Source organism: Callospermophilus lateralis, chromosome 11, assembly GCF_048772815.1.
Source record: "Callospermophilus lateralis isolate mCalLat2 chromosome 11, mCalLat2.hap1, whole genome shotgun sequence".
Taxonomy (NCBI): Eukaryota; Metazoa; Chordata; class Mammalia; order Rodentia; family Sciuridae; genus Callospermophilus; species Callospermophilus lateralis.
In genome coordinates this window covers 116,213,369-116,229,294 of record NC_135315.1, presented here as the reverse complement: position 1 = coordinate 116,229,294, position 15,926 = coordinate 116,213,369, and the positions used below count along the sequence as shown (strand labels likewise).

The 15,926-nt window shown below is 35.0% G+C and overlaps 1 pseudogene; it reads left to right on the top strand.

Annotated features, from left to right (window-relative positions):
- The first annotated feature begins 6,888 nt into the window (after positions 1-6,888).
- LOC143410056 (serine/threonine-protein phosphatase PP1-gamma catalytic subunit-like) lies at positions 6,889-8,832 on the top strand (annotated as a pseudogene).
- Positions 8,833-15,926: the final 7,094 nt, after the last annotated feature.

The window sequence follows — 15,926 nt, the reverse complement described above, 5'->3', positions numbered from 1 at the left end:
CCCTTGACCTCCATGTCTCCTGCAGTTTTTATGCTACTCACGTCCTTTCTCAAGCACACCTGAGTTTCCAACTACATTAGGAAGCTTGTGGGAGCTAGATTTTTTGACCAGTTCATTTATATGTATCCTGTACTGAATGGAGCCATTAAAATTTTAATATATATTTTGAGATGATAGAAGGTTCTCCCAGAAATGCTGCCTAGACCAAAACTGAACAATCAGATCCAAGTGTAGATTTATCAGAGTCTGAAAGGTGACCTTAAAGGACAATTCTAGGCTCTGGAGTGCATATGAAATTCATATGCGTCTTCATGATGTGAATGCATTATTTTCCAAAGATCAAAGTTATAGATTTCTAGAGTAATTTATTTGTTTAAGTCTCAAAATGTATACAGAAGTGCTTATTTTGGTCTCCCTTTGTGTAATTTGTTCAAAACATCTTACTAGTCCTTTTTATTGGTTACTAGGAATAGCAGGGCATCTTTTTTTTAAAGAGAGAGTGAGAGAGGGAGAGAGAGAGAGAGAATTTTTTTTTAATATTTATTTTTTAGTTCTCGGCAGACACAACATCTTTGTTTGTATGTGGTGCTGAGGATCGAACCCGGGCCGCACGCATGCCAGGCGAGCGCGCGACCGCTTGAGCCACATCTCCAGCCCTAGCAGGGCATCTTAACCACAACAAGAAGCTAAGGACACAGTTATGTGTGGGTGGATAGACCCACAGCCTTCCAGGTGCTTGTTGAAAGCCAAACCTTTTCCTCCACATTTACAAATGTCACAACAAACTGTTACCTATTACTGACCAGATGCAATATCTGTGCTAAGCATTTCAGAATGAGTAATGATGAATGTGTCCCACCCCACACAAGCTCCCATTCTACCTAAAAGAAATGAGAGAAATACAAAATAATAACAACACACAATAAGATGTAACAACTTTCCTATGAAGCATTAAACAAAATATTAAGAGAGTTCAGGGAGAGATCACCTACATTTTGATAAATCAAATAAGAAATGATATTAGATAGATTTTGAAAGAAGATTTGAAATAGAATAGAATTTGGCTGCAGAGTGAAATAACTAGAAGTAGGGAACAGTCAACAAAGAAGCCAAGCACCTAGGGAAGGATTTGCTTTATGCCAGGTATTTTTTTGTGACAAAACAATCAAGTCATCTTGTTTAATTCACTGGAAATTGTAATCTTTTCACTCAACTTTATTCAGATTATAATTTTCATTTACTCATAAAATTGTGTCAGGTGCAAGTAAAATTGTCAGGTATTATGTGTGTGTGTACATATGTGTGTGCCTGTGTGTTTGTGCACCTGTGTGTATACCAGTATTTGTGTGTGTCTGTGTGTGTGCCTGTGTAAAGCTGTGTTGCAGTGTCTTTTATGGCTTTCATCTCAGAGGGACCCAGTCTAGGAATCACTGACTTACAGAAAATGTAATGGCTCTTTGACCCTTTGTGCATCCTCACCATCTCTATCTTGATATTTTCCTGCCTATACTATCTTTTTAATTTCTGCCTTTGACTTCTCTGTCACTATGAGGATTAACATCTCTTTGGTTTGCACTTAAATTTCACTTCCAGTTTTTCCTTTGAATTGTGACTCTCAGTTCTATGTCCTTGATCCACTATCATCCTAACTTAATAAACCTGCAATAAAATTATCACATGGCATGGCTTAACTTTAAATACAAATAAATATAATAAAACCAGCCCTTGAAATGTGTACACTGGGAACTACACTAGAAAGAATCAAACTATTGTACAGTAATTAACTGTGTCCCAGGGCAAAGGTCAAAAACATAGGATACAAAATATCTAGCATCCAGCAAGGTGATATCACCATATCCTGAATCCAGTAAAAAATTGCCAGACATGAAAAACTCCAAGGGAAAAATGACTCATAATGAGGAGAAAATTCCATCAATTGAAACCAATCCAGAATTGACAAAGCTGAAAAACTTAGTAAACATTATTATAACAGCATACTTGCTACTTGTTCAAAAATTAAATGAAGACATAGTACGTATGAAAAAAGAAATTCAGCTAAAACTTTCAGAGATTAAAACTACAGTGGATGAAATGGAAAACACTCTGGATGATATTAACAACAGATTTGACATTGTTAGAAGAAATTGATAACAGAGAAGAAAAGATTAATTGATTTATAGAAATAGCAAATAAAACCTAGAGACAAAAAGTAATTTTCAAAATCAATAGAACATGAATGATCCACAAGATAATTTCAGGAGCCTAGCATGTTAGAGTCCTTCATGGAGAGGAAATATGGTGGCAAAATTTTTTAAAAAAAGTATTTGAAGAAAGATTAAAATCTTTTAAACTTGATGGAAATTATAAACCCAACCTATTCAAGAAGTTTAAGCACCCCTGAGCATAAAAACACGAGGAAAAACTACACCAAAGCCCATCATAATTTAATTACTCAATACCAGTGATAAAGAGAAAATGTAAAAAGTAGCTGGAGGAAAAAAAAGACCATTATGGAGAGAACAATAAAGATAAGGATAATAGCATGGTTCTTATCAGACACAGGCAATAGAAAAGCTAGTGACGCAACACTGTTAAAATACCAAAAGGAAAAAAAAAAACCTGTCAACCTAGAATTCTATACCTAATAAAAATATCTTTCAAAGAAAGGTGAAATAGACTTTTTCAAACATATATATAAAAGCTGAAACATCCCTCATAGAAGACCTGCACTACAAGAAATGTTAGTGAATGAAATAAAATCCTTAAGGCAGAAGAAAAATGATACTCAATGGAAATTAGGGATCTATACAAAAGAAGGTAGATCAGTGAAAATCATAATTCTCTGAAAAATATATATGAAATTTTTATTTAAATAACTTTTAAAGACATTAACAAATAAAATAAAAGCCCTATATCATGGAGTTTATAATATATGTAAATGTATAAAGACAACTCTCATATTATAAGGCTGTTATACATAAAGTATAGTGTAAGATGATAATATCACTTGAAGGAAGTGAAAATATGCATTATAACCCCTACAGAAATCTCTAACAAAGAGTTATAACTGGGACAGGAGGTACAGCTCAGTGGGGGAGCACTTCCCTAGCATTGTGAGGCTCTGGGTTCCATCCCCAGCAAAGCAGGAAAAAAAAGTTATAGCTAATAATAACATTAAATGTAAATATAAAACCTTTAGGGAAAAACATAGAGGAGAAGTTCTATAACATTGGTCTGAACAATGATTTTTTAATATTAACCTAAAAACATGGGCCAAAAAAGCAAAAATAGACAAAAAGCATTACATCAAATTAAAAACTTCAGGCTGGGTGTGGTAATATGAGCCTGGAATTCCAGCTACTTGGACTAAGGCAAGAGGATTGCAAGTTCAAGGGCAGCCTGGACAAACAAAAAGTGATAAGGGTTAGGGATGTAAGTTTTGTGGTAGAGCACCCCCAGTACCACCACCAAAAAAAAAAAAAAAGCTTCTGCACAGCAAAGAAAGCAATTAACTAAAGAGACAACCTACTAAATGGGAGAAAATTTTTACAAACCATATCTCTGATGAGGAATTACTATTCAAAATACATTAAAAACTCAATAACAAGAAAAAAATCTGCTTTATAAATGCAATATATATTTCTAAAAGAAGACATACAAATGGCCAAAAAAGTACCTAAAAAACTCTCAACCCACTAATCAGGAAAATGCCAATTAAACCCATCAAGAGAAATCACCTCACACCTGTTAAAATTATTGTTTTCAAAAAAAGACAGCAAAAAGATAACAAGTGTTGGTTAGGATGTGGAGAAATTGTAATGCTTATATACTGTTGGTAGAATTTAAATTAGTATAGTCTCTGTAGAAAAAAGCATGGAGGTTCCTTGAAAAATTAAATATATGGCTACTATAGGATCCAGCAATCACACTTTCGGATATTTACTTAAAATATTTGAAGTCAGCGGCTGGGGTTGTGGCTCAGAGGTAGAGCACTTGCCTAGCGGGTGCAAGGCCCTGGGTTCGATTCTCATCACCACAAATAAATAAATAAAATTAAAAGGTATTGTGTCCAACTGCAACTAAAAAAATAAATATTAAAAAAGTTGTGGGGCTGGAGTTGTGGCTCAGAGGTAGAGAACTCGCCCGGCACACATGAGGCATTGGGTTCGATCCTCAGCACCACATAAAAATAAAATAAAGGAATTGTGTCCACCTACAACTAAAAATATATATTTTAAAAAATTGTGTATTTAAAATAAAAAGATTTGAAGTCAGTAAGTCAAACAGACGTCTGCATTCCCGTAGTCATTGCAGCATTTTTTGCAGTAATCAAGATATGGAATCAATTAAGTATCCATTAATGGACCGAAGAATAAATAAAATGGGCCATACAGCCAGGCACAGTGGTGAACACTTGTAATCCCAGCAGCACCGGAGGCTGATGCAGGAGAATTGCAAGTTCAAAGCCAGCCTCAGCAACAGTGAAGCACTAAGTAGCTGAGACTCTGTCTCTAAATAAAATACAAATTAGGGCTGGCTCACTGGTTGAGTACCCCTGAGTTCACTCACTGGTATCCCCCACCAAAAAAGAAAATGATGTACACATACACAATGGAATACTATTCTCCCTTTAAAAGGAAGCAAATTCAGTCATTTAGAACAAGTGAATGAACTCAGAGGACATTATGTTAAGTGAAATAAGACAGGCATAGATAGATAAATATTGCCTGATTTCACTTACATATGGAAACTAAAAAAGTCAAACTTAGAAGATGAGAGTAGAAAGGTGGTTACTAGGAGATGAGGGTTGTGAGGGTAGAGATTGGGATTGGGAAGATGTTGGTCGAAGACACAAAATTCCAGTTAGGAGTAATAGGTTCAGAAGATCTGTGTACAACTTGGTGATCATAGTTAATAAGATTATATTGTATAGGGCTGGGGATGTGGCTCAAGTGGTAATGCGCTCGCCTAGCATGCACAGGGCACTGGGTTCGATCCTTGTGTCCAGCAAAAACTGAAGAATAAATATTACCAAAAAAATTATATTGTATACTTAAAATTGCTAAGAAAGTAGGTTTTTGTTGTTTTGTTTTTTTCAGTGCTGAGGATCAAACCCAGGACTTCATACATGTAAGGCAAGCTCTCTACCACCGAGCCCCAGCCCCAGCCCTGACAGTAGATCTAAAGTGTTCTCATCTCAAAAAGAAAGAAGTATATGCAGTGATAAACATATAAATAAGCTTGTTTTAGCCATTCACAATGAATATTTGTTTCAAAACATCATGTTGGGACTGGGGACTTGACTCAATGGTAGTGCACTTGCTTGGCACGTATGAGGTTTGGGTTTGAAACCTAACAGTGCCAAAACAACAAAAAAAATATGTGCCATAAATATATGTGATTTTAATTTGTCAATTAAATGTATAAAAATATAAGCAAAAATGTAAATAACATAAACATAACCAATTAAACTGCAGAGCCTATCAGATTGGATAAAAAGGAAAACATGATATGCTGTTTATAAGAAACATACTTTAAATACAAAATATCAACAGGTTACAAGTTTAAAAAGTAAAAAAAAAAATACATCATGTTAACACCAATAAAAGAAGAAATGAATGCCTATACTAATCGCTAACAAAGTAGATTTCAGAATAAGAATGTTATCAGATCCTTACAGGTCATTTCATAATGATGAAGGGGTCAATTCGAGCATACCATAATCTAAAAACATTCACCAAACAAGATAGCTTCAAAATACATGTAACAAAACTTGATAGAACTACAAAGAGAAAAATAAAATCCACAATTGTAATAGAAGATTTCAAAAACCTTCCTCTGAATAGTTAAAAGAGCAAAGTAGGGGCTGGGGATGTGGCTCAAGTGGTGGCGCGCTCGCCTGGCACGGGTGCGCCCGGGTTCGATCCTCAGCGCCACATACAAATGGAGATGTTGTGTCCGCCGGTGACTAAAAAATAAAATATTAAAATTCTCCCTCTCTCTCTCTCTCTCTCTCTCTCTCCCCTCTCTATCTTTAAAAAAAAAGAGCAAAGTAGCAGAAAATCAGTAATGGTAGAATAGGGATTTTACAAACATCATCAACTAAGTTGACATTGCTAATGTGTAGAGATGTCTACTCAATAATAGCAGAATACACATTCTTTTCAAGTGTGCATGGAATATTACAATACCTTAATTTTTGTTTAGTTATAGATGGACACAGTACCTTTATTTTATTTATTTATTTTTATGTGGTGGTGATGATTGAACCCAGTGCCTCACATATACTGGGCAAGCACTCTGCCACTGAGCTACAACCCCAACCCTATTTTAATATATTGATAGATAACATTCTGTGCCATATAAAAGTCACAATAAATGTAACAGAATTCAAGTCATATGAAGCATATTCTTGAACTTAGAAATCAAATCAGAAATCAATGATAGAAAGATGTCTGCAAAATCTCCAAATATTTGAGCACTAAATAAAATATTTATAAACAATCCAGGGATCAAAGCAGTAATAGAAAAAGAAATTAAATATTATTTTACACCAAACGAGAGTGAAAACAAACATAAAACTTTCTGAGCTTTATAAAAGCACTACTTGGAATGGGAGTTCTTTATTGCACTAAAGCCTATAGTGATAAAGAAGAACAATCTCATATTGATGACATAAGTTTCTACCTTAAGAAACTAGGGCTTCTCGTGGTTCCAGTGGGGAGAGAAGGAGGAAGTAGGGAGCGGGGCGGCTGGGCGGGGACCCGCCGCGGCTGCTGCCACCGCCGCCAACACCGCCTCTGTGCTCGTGGCATGGGAAAGGAGGTGTGAGTCCCGGGCGCCAGCCAGCTGCCGCGCAGCTGCGGGAGGGTGGGCGGCGGGAAGGCGATGGCGAAAATAGATAAACTCAACATCGACAGCATCATCCACCGGCTGCTGGAAGTGAGAGGGTCCAAGCCAGGTAAGAGTGTCCAGCTACAGGAGAATGAAATCAGAGGACTGTGCTTGAAGTCTCCTGAGATCTTTCTCAGTCAGCCTATCCTACTAGAACTTGAAGCACCACTCAAGATATGTGGTGATATCCATGGGCAGTACTATGATCTGCTTCGACTTTTTGAATATGGTGGTTTCCCACCAGAAAGCAACTATCTGTTCCTTGGGGACTATGTGGACAGGGGGAAGCAGTCACTGGAGACTATCTGCCTCTTACTGGCCTACAAAATCAAGTATCCTGAGAATTTTTTTCTTCTCGGAGGAAACCATGAATGTGCCAGCATCAATAGAATTTACGGATTTTATGATGAGTGTAAAAGAAGATACAACATTAAACTATGGAAAACTTTCACAGACTGTTTTAACTGTTTACCGATAGCAGCCATCGTGGATGAGAAAATATTCTGCTGTCATGGAGGTTTATCACCAGATCTTCAATCTATGGAGCAGATTCGGCAAATTATGAGACCAACTGATGTACCAGATCAAGGTCTTCTTTGTGATCTTTTGTAGTCTGACCCCGATAAAGATGTCTTAGGCTGGGGTGAAAATGACAGAGGAGTGTTCTTCACATTTGGTGCAGAAGTGGTTGCAAAATTTCTCCATAAGCATTATTTGGATCTTATTTGTAGAGCCCATCAGGTGGTTGAAGATGGATATAAATTTTTTGCAAAGAGGCAGTTGGTCACTCTGTTTTCTGCACCCAATTATTGTGGAGAGTTTGACAATGCAGGTGCCATGATGAGTGTGGATGAAACACTAATGTGTTCCTTTCAGATTTTAAAGCCTGCAGAGAAAAAGAAGCTGAATGCCACAAGACCTGTAACACCTCCAAGGGGTATGATCACAAAGCAAGCAAAGAAATAGATGTCATTTTGACACTGCCTAGTTGGGACTTGTAACATAGAGTATATAACCTTCATTTTTAAAGCTATAATGTGTACTGGTCAGCCTGCTCAGATAGATCTGTGTTTGTGGGGCCCCTCCTTCCATTTTTGAGTTAATGAATGGCATCTGCTGGTTATAACAGCAAATGAAAGACACTCCACTCCCAGGAAAAGGTGTTTAGTTTTTTTTTTTAATATTCCTTTTGCAAACAACTTTAATGATGGTGTTAAAGCTGTACACCCCAGGACAGTTATCCTGTCTACAGGGTAAGTGTACAATTGATCTTTTTTAAATTCAGTACAACCCATGAATAATGTAAATACTCATTTTCCTTAGGATATAAAGAGAGCCCTAGGGTGCTCTGAATCTGTACATGTTATTGTCATGAAATGCATACTGTTGATACAAACCACTGTGAACATTTTTATATTTTAAAATTTTGTTTCAAAAGGATTGCTTTTTCCTCTCATTGTCTTATCATGTACAAACTAGGTTTTATAACTATCAACAGTAGGAGTAACTATCTCAACCTTGCCAGCATCACTGGTATGATGTATATTTAATTAAAGCACACTTCCCCTACCGTATACTTAAAATGATGATTAAAGCCATTCTTTTAAATGTTTGTGACTCTTTCCTAAAGCCAAAGTTTCTGTTGGAAAATGTATTGACACGCCCGTAAAACCATGGTGGCATGGTTGTGCACACTTGCTGCCTCCTTGGGGATTCAAAAACAGATTTTTGATTTTGAATAGCAATTAGTAATATAGTGCTGTTTAAGTTATTAATGATTAAAGTTAATAACATTTTGTACAATTTCCATATAGTCAATTCATTAAGTAATCTTTTTACAATTGGATCAGGCCTGAACCCATCCATTCAGAAAGCTTCAAATTATAGAAACAATACTGTTCTATACGAGTGACCGATTATGCTTTCTTTGGCCTACATTCTTTATTCTGTGGTGAAGTTGAGGCTTATAAGTCAAAACAAAGGAACTAACTTGCTATCCACCAGTTTATACAGAACTCACAGTATCTATGACTTTTTTAAACTAACATCTGTTAAAAAGAAATCTGTTTCAACAGATGACCATGTACAATACCATGTGGTGAAAATGAATTCAGACTTATTAAATTATGAACTTGTTAAATCTTATCAGTGTCTATTTATCAGCACAGTACACACAGAAAACTGTTGATGGCATATTGAATAGATTTTAATGAATAAATTGCTCTGGAAACCACACACACAAAAAAAGAAACTAGGGTGAAAAAAGAGCAAATTAAACCTGATAAAAGCAAAAGAAAGGAAAAAAATAAAGATCAGAAGCAGAAATAAAAGAAATAAAAAATGAACAGCAAAAAACAGACAAAATCAATGAAATTAAAAACTGGTATTTATGAATTGATAAATTGCTAAACTTAACAGGAAAAGAGAGAAGACACAAATTACCAATATCAAAATAAAAGAGATGACATCAACATAGATTCTACAAATATTGAAAGTATAAGAGAATATTGTGAGCATATTTTTGCAAATACATTCAACAATTGAAATGAACAAACTCAAAATCAAACTAGAATTATGTCCAATCTTGTTTTCTTAAGTAAGAAAACACAGGGCAGAAAGATCACAGTATTGGAGTTACAGTCAGAAAATCCAGACTGGAAAAATCCTATAGGACACACAACCCAGTTTTGCTTCAATAAATCGATGGGGGGGGGAAAAAAAGGGAGAAGCAATAGTTTAAGAGATTTTAAGACATGTATCAATAATGCAATGTCTTCCAGGTGCAGTGGCATACACATGTAATCCCAGTGGTTTGGGAGGCTGAGACAGGAGGATTGCAAGTTCAAAGCCAGCCTCAGCAACTTATCGAGGTGCTAAGCAACTCAGTGAGACACCATCTCTAAAAACAAACAAACAAGCAAACAAACAAAAACACAAAAAAGGGCTGGGTATGGGGCTCAGTGGTTGAGTGCCCCTGGGTTTAATCCTCAGTACCAAAAAAAAAAAAAGAGAAAAAAGAAAGATATGCAATGTGTGAACTTCATTTTGATCCCAATTTGAACAAATCAGCTGTGATAAAATAATAAAAACATTCATGAGACAATTGAGGGGAATTTAAACACTGACTATTTTATCGTAAAGCATTTTTATAAAAATTATAGTTGTGATAATGGTATTGTCAATATATACTTTAGAAGTAAGTGCCCTTATATTTTAGCAATAAATACATAAATAGCTTGGGTAGAAATGATTTGGTGTCTGCTTCAAATTAATTTGGGGGTATGTTTGAATAATTGTTGAAGCTGAGTGAAGCTTCAAAGGGATTAATTTACTATTCATTCTACTTTCTTTTGTGTTTGCATTTTTTCCTAAAATAATTAGATTATAAAATTATGTTTAGAGCATGATGTCAATTTAAGTTCTTTATATATATATATATATATTACTTATGTGTATTAATGCATACATAGAAAGGAAAAGAAGCTTAAAAAATTCTTGGTGATTACCACTTTTTGATGAAATTAGAAATGAAATATATAAACTGGTTAAGGTGGTACATGCATGTGATCCCAGCAATTTGGGAGGCTAAGGCAGGAGAATGTAAAGTTCAAGACCAACCTCAGCAATTTAGTGAGATCCTGTCTCAAAGTAAAACTTGAAAAAAACCTGGAGATGTAGCACCATCAAAGGAATCTCAAAGTAAGGTACCCTTGGGTTAATTCCCCTGTAACCATCCCCCTTCAAAAAAAATGAAACATGCATGTTTTTTATTATTAGTCTCTATATTCTTTATTGGGGGAAAACAAATTTTAAGAGGCACAAGACCCAATTACTTTCAACTCTTTATAAATTAGCATTCACAAATAATGAAGACAGGAAGAAAAGTCCCTAAACTACTAAAAGTTGTCATTATATGGTGGAACCACATGGCATTTTTTTTATTTCTGTATTTTTTAACTTTAATAAAAAGGTTAATTAGTTTTAGGATTAAAAATTTCAGGAGCTGGAGTTGTGGCTCAGCGGTAGAGCGCTTGCCTAGCATGTGCAAGACCCTGGTTTCAATCTTCAGCACCCTGTAAAAATAAAAATAAATAAAATAAAGGTATTGTGTCCAACTACAAACTAAAAAATAAATCTTAAAAAAAAATTTCAATAAAACACCACTAAATCTACAAGCAGAATTTACTAAGCATAAACAAAATTATGTACCGTTTAGTAAGATTTTAGAAAATACTAACAGATGTAGGTAACATTGTCTAAACTTCAGGTGCCTAATTGGTTGATTATCCCTGAGATGATGGGTTAAATACCAGTCTAAAGGTCTGGAGAAAGAAGGGGGAAGGAAATCTGACTGTGAAAAAGCAGAGGGTGTTCTTGTGATTCTGAATCGCAAAAGCTGAATATTACTATCAAATATAAGGAAGCATAGCTCCAGAAAGATATCATGCTTTGATGATTTTGTTGCCTCAATTTGTTTTGTTTTGGCATAACATTGCTATATCTTTACCAATTTTAAGAAAAACTTCATAGATTTCATTTTTAGAAATACTACATATTTTAAAAATATAATGGCTTTAATAATTCATGGAAGAAAAATAAATTTTAAGAGGCATAAGACCCAATTATTTTCAACTTATCTTAATGTTATCACTTTCTCTTCATGGTATCTTTTTAAAATCTGTTTTACTTTACACATGAAACTTTTTCCTATATTTTCTTGTAACTAGAAAATTTTTATAAGTGGAATCACCTGGTCAGGAGTATGAGCATTTAGAAGGCTCTTGATATACGTGATTGATAACTTGTTTTCCATTGTGTTTTTTACTAATTATTAATTTACTAATTCATAATCTACCCTCTACCCAGAAGTGTTTGTGTGTCACTGAATATTCACCAAATTGATCATTATGTTATTTATTTATTTATTTACTTACTTACATTTTTGTGGTGCCAGGAATTGAACTTATGGCCTGAAGTGTAACAGGCAAGGGCTCTATCATGGAGATTTTTTATTTCCAGCCCCATCATTATGTTTTTAAATATATTTGGGCTAATTTCACAGTCATAACATAGGATTTTATTATATTTGCATATCTTTGATAGATATTTGTATTAGCTATTTTAAAGTCCTTTTTCATGAATATTCCCTTATATACATTGTCTGCAATGTAAATCTTAACTGTCTACATTTCTATTTAACTAAGAAAATAAACAAAATCATGGACCCATTTAGATATATTGAGCACAAAGTCATGTTTTGAGAACATGGCATAGTCTTTGAAATGTGAACTTGTTCCCATTTGAGCTTGTGTCTTCCTCCCAACCTCCAGTACCTATGTCCTACCTAATAGTTCATGCTAATTATCATAATGTTTCAAATAATTCTTGTCTTTAAGTTCTCCATTTGCACTTATCTATAAATCATTTCAATTTACAGATGCAGCAAAGAACACCAATGATATTACTGATGGGCTAGATGCATTCTTGTGCTCTTCCTTCTGGGACCAAAACTTTTTGAGATGGTCAGGAATAGAAGACTGATCTGTAGTGAAAAATAAAAACCCTGCCTCTCTGAGAGAAGTTAACAGATCCTTTGGGAATAAGTCTATGATTTTGATTTCTTATTAGCATTGTGAACTCCATTCAAGTGTGACTGACAGTTACACAAGTCAATACAGAAACACTTTAGGACAGCCAAGTTTCAGAGGTTTGTTTTCTTTTTTCTTCTTTTTCTTATAAATTAGTGCTTCTGTTTTTACAGAGTTCATTGGAAAAATAAATCAGAGCACTTTTGATTCTACAAATAAATGTAATGAAGCAATGTTTTCAAGAAATCTATCATTTGGCTAAAAGAGGACCAAAATAATAAATTGATTGTTTGAGGAAAATACTACTGAAAGAAATGAAAGTACATTCTAGATGATTATTAATGCTTTCATTTTCACTTTAATTATTGTTCAAGTCATACCTAAAGACTAAATGCAATTGCACAGGTTTAGAAAGCAAAGAATATTTCTGGTTTTGACAATTTTGATCTCATCAAGATACTTTATAAAGTGTTGAATAATGTCAAGATGGAACAGGGTAGTCAAAGACCCAGGAGATAATCAGCCAGTTGCATTTATTGATTTATGGTTTTCATTCCCAATTCCAGAGGAGGTGATATCCCTCAATGTAAAAGATTTTAAAATATTCAATTACATCTTTTCATCATGCTCTTGAATATAGTTCAAAAGCTTGTGGTGATATGTAGGTTTATAATGCAAATAAAACTGGAAAAATTACAGTAAGAAATTCTGGATTTAGAGAAGAATGTGCCAGTCACCAAAACTTAATGTGTAATTGCATAAAAATGCTGGTTTAGTGAAATTAGAACTTCAGCAAATGGATCCAAAATAAAATATTTTGGTAGTATAGGAAACCAATTGTTCTCTAACTCCTCTTAAATAAAAGTGTGGATAATTAAGTGCAATTTAAATAATCTAATCCAAGTCAACCCATTCATTTCATCAAATCATCCAGGGAAAAGAACTTTAAGACAAAGCAACTTTCACTGAAAATACAATTTCTCATTTAACTAATGAATAATTACTTAGGGATTCTTGGCACTAGAAGAAAGATGGTTTTTAATAAGAAAAAGAAAATATAGCCTTTACCCTTGAAGGACTCATCTTGGGGGGGGGCAGAAAAGATGTGCCCCCAAATCTCAGAATATGGACCATGTTCTCCTATTTTCATGAATGTTAAAAGTAAACAAGTTGACTGTAATAGACTGTATTTGCCTAAAATGCCAAAGACTTGTAATAAAAGTTTTATAAGCTCTGACATATACTGAGAGTTGAACCCAGTGTCCTTTTTTTTTTCTGGGCTTTTCATAACTTTTTCTTTTGCAATCATTTGAAAGTGGTTTATTCAAATACATCTTTATTCCTTTTAGCATTTCAGTATCTTGTTAAGTACTTGCTCCAATGGTCTATATCTATTTAAGGTAATATATGCTGGCAGTCCAATTCATGTTCAACTTAATTATCCTGAGTAGTATTTGGAGAGTCACTACTCTGAGGGCACTGTTTCTCCCACTGTAGTGTGTGCCAGAATCAAAGGAAGAACATATTACAAAACAGATAGCCAGTCCCACTCTCAGAGTTTCTGAGATGGATGAAGTTCCATTAACTGAGTAGTTCTAGGATGAAGTCCAAGAATTTGACTTCTTAACTAGTTGCCAGGTCATTGACATGCTACGGGTCCCACATCTGAGTGTCAGTCCTTTTTTTTGTGTTCTCTCTGGAAGCTTGAAGATCTTTTCTTTGTCTGCTATGTGCTGAGATTTCTGGATCACGATTTCAAGTTGATCTATTTTTATTTTATTTTATTTTTCGGTATTGGAGATTGAACTCAGGGGCACTGGACCACTGAGCCACACCCCAGCCCTATTTTGTATTTTATTAAGAGAGAGGGTCTTACTGAGTTGGTTAGAGCCTCACTAAATTGCTGAGGCTGGCTTTGAACTTGCCATCCTCCTGAGCCGTTGGGATTACAGGCCTGTGCCACCATAACCAGCTGATCTATTTTTATACATTGTAGCAGACATTTAATGAACTTGTTCAATTTGGTAATTCATGTATTTCAGTTCTGGGAATTTTTCTTAGATTATTTAATTAATGACTTTTTCCTTTTTTTTCTCTTAATTAATGATTTTTTCCCTTTCTCTTCCTGCCTTACTCCCTCAACCCCCAATTTCTCTGTTATTATGTGGACTTTGAACCTCCTAAATTAGTTCTTTCTTTTTGCTCTGATTTCTAGGAAATTCCTTAACTTTTTCTCTTTCAATTGTTCATGCCTCCACCATTTATATGATTCCATTATCAATTCTAAAGGCTTTTTCTTGTATTCTGAATATTCCTTTCTTTCCGCTGAGCCACAATGTGCTCACCAAGCATGAGCAAGCCCTGGGTTCAATCCTCAGCACCACATATAAATAAATAAAATAAAGGTATTGTGTCCAATTACAACTAAAAAATAAATATTAAAAAAAATTTTCTGCTTACTTGTCTTTCATGGTTGCAACTCTCTCCTAAAGATAATTTTTTTTCTTTGAGTAGGAGAAAAGTGTTCTTGTCATTTGTTTTGATTTATGTCTTCATGATAGAGGCTTTTGTTATATACCTAATAATCTTTGGTGTCTGCTCTTTTACACAAATATGGTAACAAAATGCTGATGGGAAACTGAGGGAAGAGGTAGAGGTTTGTTAAACTGTAAACTTCTCTGTAGAGTTTGGGCTTACAGCTGGAAAGCCTTCTGTATCTTCAGGACTTTTCACTTGGGTTGATCAGCTAACATGGAGAAGGATCATCTAATCTCCTGAGAAACAGAAGGCCTGGCTGCTGAATTCTGGGAACCAAATTGGTAGCCAGGAACCTCAATATTCAACAACATTCAAATGCTGACTCAATATCCCTGTCGCCTAGAGACCTTCTGCTTCACCTTTTGCAGATAATACATTTGTATTACTTTTCTTGGTTAGGAGAGAGGCATTTACTCTACTGTATGAAGTCGGGAAGAAAATGGGTGAGAGGACTGATTGCCTTTGTGTGTGTGTGCTGGGGATTGAACCTGGGCAGTGTGCTTATTAAGTACAGGCTGTACCACTGAGCTACACTTCCAGCCTCCTGACTGCTTCTTGAATAAACTTGTAATCAATCAGCCTTGTGGTAGTTCTTCCTTTCCTTCTCTTCACTTCAAGAGGCACCTGGAACTGGATAGTTAAGTCTTTTATTGACTCTGTGGTATGCATGGGTTTGGTTATTGATTTCCCTCATTTGTTACCTTGGGATTCTGTTTTAAACTGAGTCTCATATAACTCATAAGTTTTTAATCTTCTCAGATTTTGTTGCCATTGTCTTGTCTCTTGTCTTCCATGCTTTTAATGTTTAAAATGTCATTTTATGAGTGGGGCAGGGAAGTGAATGCCTGTATTCCTAGTTGCTTGGGAAGCTAAGGCAGAAGGATCTCAAGTTTGAGGCCCACCTGT